The 5000-nt window shown below is 34.5% G+C and overlaps 1 long non-coding RNA gene across 3 annotated transcripts in view; it reads right to left on the bottom strand.

Annotated features, from left to right (window-relative positions):
• Positions 1-5000, bottom strand: part of LOC124427803 — a 44559-nt gene that overhangs the window by 25578 nt on the left and 13981 nt on the right. Inside the window, exon 1 of one of the 3 annotated variants that reach the window (XR_006943022.1) lies at positions 4824-4977. The exons of the other annotated variants lie outside the window; for them this stretch is intronic. This is a non-coding gene — a long non-coding RNA (uncharacterized LOC124427803). Of the gene's footprint in view, positions 1-4823; positions 4978-5000 lie in introns of those variants that run through there. 3 annotated transcript variants of the gene reach the window in all.

The following is a 5000-nucleotide window of genomic DNA, read 5'->3' as shown; positions in this document are numbered from 1 at the left end:
ATAATAATAGTAGTAGTAGTAGGGGGTAAAGAGAGATAGAGGGTGAGTAGGAAACCCGACGCATTTAATGGAAGATCAAAGATACGTCTAACCCCCTATCTGCGTGAGGCCGCGTTTAACGCAGAGAAGGCGTCAACGATTCATACGCAACACGTATTTTCACGTGGCGGCGGTGGTGACGAGAGTGGTGACAGAATTTGATAAGGGGGGAGGTTGGTTGGTTGGGTGTAGTTTGATGGATCCCCCTTACGCTCCCTACCCCTTCGCCGTCGCCCCCCGGTGGGTGAGAGAGAAAGAGAGAGAAAGAGATGGGTGTGGAATCCTGTTAACGATTGAATCCGCGCAAATGGAAAGCAATTTTCCTGTAGGATACGTGCAATTAACGTTCTAACCGCCATGTCACTACGCTGCCATCAGAGAATTGTTCATTGGTTTTAATTACCATAATGTGAATATCTGTGGATATATACATGTGTCCACATATTATATCTATATGCATATATATGTATATATAGCAAATAAAAAATAAAAAAAAAATATATATATATATATATATATATGAATTTATGTATTCTATCTCTATCTCCATCTGTGCATTCTATTTCTATCTCTACATTTATCTATCTCTCACACTCACTTTTTTCACACAGATTATATTGTCACGATTTTATTCCCCTTCTCTCTCTCTCTCTCTCTCTCTCTCTCTCTCTCTCTCTCTCTCTCTCATTTTATTTTTTTTTTTTACACGAATCTGATCGATCCAATCGAAAGAATTAATTAAACGTAGGATACGAACGTTTCATTTGATTACTTGTATTAAGTCTATTAAGATGCGTGTCTATCCATCTGTCTGTCTGTCTGTCTGTCTGTCTGTCTGTCTGTCTGTCTCTCTGTCTGTCTGTCTGTTTCTATTTATCTCATACGTGACACAATCGAAACGTATTTACGTACATTCTCTCGAATAAAGATAGTAGAAAGAGAGACAGAGAAAGAGAGAGAGAGAGAGAGAGACAGAGAGAGAGAGAGAAAGACAGAAACTGAGAGACTGAGAGAGAAAAGAGGAGGGATATAGCAACGGCCATTACACCAAGCTAACTTTTCACGAAGATCGGAGAATCAACGAAAATAGACGAGGCACGGTAGCTCTGCCGCTACGTTTGGACATGAGCCAATGACGTGGCGCCGTTAGAAAAATTTCTAACGCTAGACGCGTATACCTTAGAAATTGTCTTTTTTCTTTTTCTTTTTCTTTCTTTCTTTCTTCTTCTTCTTCTTCTCCTCTTTTTTTTTTCTTTTCTTACTTTTTACGTTCCAATTTCTTCTTTCTTTCCTCTTTTTCATTTTCCTTTATAACGCACGTATCCATCCCTACGAGTCTTCGTTAATGAAAAATTTTGATTAGAAGAAGAAAAAAAAAAAAAAGAAAAAATTTCGATCGTCGGACGATATAACATCTTTTTTCTTCTCTCTCTTTTTTTTTGTTTTTTCTCTCCTCTTCCCTTAAGAATCATCGACACGACGACAAATATACGAACGAACGAAATTTTGATATGTCCTTATTATTTCGATGATAAAACGATGTTTGAAATTTGATTCTATTTTTCCTCCCTCCATCTATCCTATTTTCTTTTCTTTTCTTTTGTTTTTTTTCTTTTTTCTCTTTTAGGTTTTTTAACGAAACACATAGATACGTGTTATACACGTACATATTTTCTCTACGTATAGATTAGAGATATTCGTACGAACGTGGTTCTCTTAGTATTATAAAAGACATCGTTATTTATTTTTTTTTCCTCTCCTTAATTGATAATTACGCGTTTTCTACGCGATAGATCGAACTAATAAAACGTGGCATATTTTCTAAGCACGTTTACATCCAACCTATCTACTACACATATACAAAACGTACACGTATACATATGAATTAGTACTTATGTACTTACGTAGAAAAAAAAAATATATAATGATAATCTCCCTCTTTCTCTCTCTCTCTCTCTCTCTCTCTCTCTCTCTCTCTCTCTCTCTCTCTCTCTCTCTCTCTCTCTATCTCTATCTCTCTGCGACAATCTCGCAATTTCGGCGAGAAATAATCGCGCATATAAAATTGATAAAAAGGCAAACAACACATAGGGGACCTATGAGAACATACTATTGATAATGATCACGAGTGTTAATTGTAATTAAGTTCTTCTCTTTTTTTGTTTTTTCTCTTTGTTTCTTTCTTTCTTTCACTTTTTCCTTTTCTCTTCTTTTTCTTTCTTTTTTTTTTTTTTTTTTCGAAGGATATGTTACGAACGACAATCATCCCCAATGGTTCTGATTACGAAGAACTACGAGAACGAAACCCGTTATCGAAAGAAAAAGAAAAAGAAAAAAAAAAAAAAAAAAGAGAAAGAAAAAAAAAAAGGAAGAAGATATATACGCAAATTGAACGAGTTTTTTCGCGTGAAGTATATATTGTGCGTTGATAAGGAAAAAAAAAAACAAACAAACAAACAAACGGGGCAGAGGGAGAGCAAAAAAGAAAAGAGAAGAAAAAAAGAAGGAAAGAAAAAAAGAAGGAAAGAAAAAAAGAAAAAGAAACGAAAATGAGAGAGAGAGAGAGAAAGAAAGAACACGAGTTTATCCTACTATGTAATATCATAGCCGTTAACTGAACTAATGCTAATTCGAAACTTTTCTGCCGTCTTTCTTTGAGAAAACTAAGCAACAAAATGGCCGACACGCGATAGATAAGAACTAAGCTCCTTCTTGTTCGACTTTTAGAACTCAGCGAATCCACCTATCTTACGTTACTTTCGTAAACTTTTATTTTATATATATATATATATATATATATATATATACCGTATAATACATATATATAATATACATATAATTTATATATAATAATTATATATATATATAATACACACACACACGCACATATATATATATATGTATATGTACTATGACATTCTCTCTCTCTCTCTCTCTCTCTCTCTCTCTCTCTCTCTCTCTCTCTCTCTCTCTCTCTCTTCTGTTTATCTCTCTCTTTCTGTACGTAATACTCTTTCAGTGATCCAGTTAGCGCAGTTGGTCAACTTAATTTGGATTCCATTAAATGTAGTAACGAAAAAGTGGTAAATGTTAACGAGCCGATAACGGTAACAAAATTACGAAAAACTAACACTTTATCTATCCCGTCGCGAGTATTTCAAAGCTGAGAAAGAAAAACGAAAAAGAAAAAAGAGAGAGAGAGAGAGAGAGAGAGAGAGAGAGAAAGAAGGAAAAAAGGGAGAAAACAAAACGACAATGGCGAATTTCGTTTCGACAGAAAATTTCATCGGATATTCGTATTGTCAAAAAAAAAAAATTAATTAATTATTTAATTAATTAATTAGATAATTAAATAAATAAATAATTAATTGACTGATTGATTGACTGACTGATTCGACCGATCGACGAAATGTGTGTATCTCGTAAGAAATGAAAGCAAATGATTAATTAATTCATTCATTCATTCATTCATTCATTCATTCATTCATTCATCAATTAATACGATCGATATGAATGTCCGATGGAGATTTTTTCGTACGCGAGCTTACCTTTTTTCTTTTTTTAGATTCAGAAAAAAATGAAATGATATATATATATATATATATATATATATATATATATATATATATATATATATATATATATATATATATCTGTGTGTGTGTGTGTGTATAGTGTTACATATGTTATAGGTAAGAACACGGAGGTAAAATATCCTTCCCACCCCCACCCGTGCCCTCGCCTCTCGCCCCTCCCTCCCATAAACCTCGTAAAAGTCGACCTGAAAATCCCGTTAAAACTTTAATCTCGTAGTTTATTTATAGTGTCGTAATACATACATATAGAAACTCTCTCGTACGCGTATTATAGAAATAGAGAAATAGATAAATAGATATATAATTGCTCCATTTTCGCGGGAACAACCTGAGAGGAAGAAAGAAAAAATACAAAAAAAAAAAAAAAAAAAAGAAAAAATTAAAAAAAAAACGAAAGAGAGATAGAGATAGAGAGAGAGAGAGAGAGAGAAGGAAGGAACAAAAAAAAGGAATATTAAAAAATTTTGAAAACAGTTTATTCGTGAGGAGAGGGAAGGAGGAGGAGGAGGAGGAGGAGGAGGAGGAAGGGAAAAAAAGAAGAATAAAAATATTAAACGAAAGAAAAAATTGTCAGAAAATCTGTAAAAACAATCGACTATTAGTGAAGAAACAATCGAGAGAGAGAGAGAGAGAAAATAAAAAAAAAAAAACGTAGACAGAAAAGCCGCGCGCGTTCGTGAGTGAACGGTATTATATACGTGTGTCTATGTGCGCATGAGCGCGCGCGTGTGTGTGTGTGTGTGTGTGCTGGGTATATGTAGAATGTCTAACACACACACACACACACACACACAAATAATACACATAAACACGTTGGTAACACACGCACAGAGAAAGAGAGACACAGATATCACGTTAACCACATCCCTGCGTGACAAACAAGTTTCACGGTACCGAGTTGCTTCTCTGTCTCTATCCTTTCAGAAGGAAAAGAGAGAGAGAGAGAGAGAGAGAGAGAGAGAGGAAAAATGAGAAAAAAAAGAAAAAAAAGAAGAAGAAAGACAAAAAGAAACATATAGACGCATAGGACGTGGATAGAAAGATCTGTATATGACTATGTGACTATGACGATGACTATGATGACGATGACGATGACGAGGAAAAGATATAAGAAGGATAGAAAGAGAAAGAAGATGGGAAAAAGGTGTAAAAGTTTTTTTTTTTTTTTTTATCCATTCGCAAACTCACATATTTCCTTCGTTCCACTGTGTAGGACGTCCAACTTGATAAAAAGATAGAAGAAGATATTCCAACGAGTTCCACTTCTTTCTTCCTTCTTTCTTTCTCTCTCTCTCTCTCTCTCTCTCTCTCTCTCTCTCTCTCTCTCTCTATTTCTTTCTCTTTCTGTACTATTGCACGTACGAA

This window comes from Vespa crabro, chromosome 11 (genome assembly GCF_910589235.1).
Source record: "Vespa crabro chromosome 11, iyVesCrab1.2, whole genome shotgun sequence".
In the NCBI taxonomy this organism is placed as follows: domain Eukaryota; kingdom Metazoa; phylum Arthropoda; class Insecta; order Hymenoptera; family Vespidae; genus Vespa; species Vespa crabro.
The sequence above is the reverse complement of the archived record's forward strand: the minus strand, read 5'-3'. Positions and strand labels throughout refer to the sequence as shown.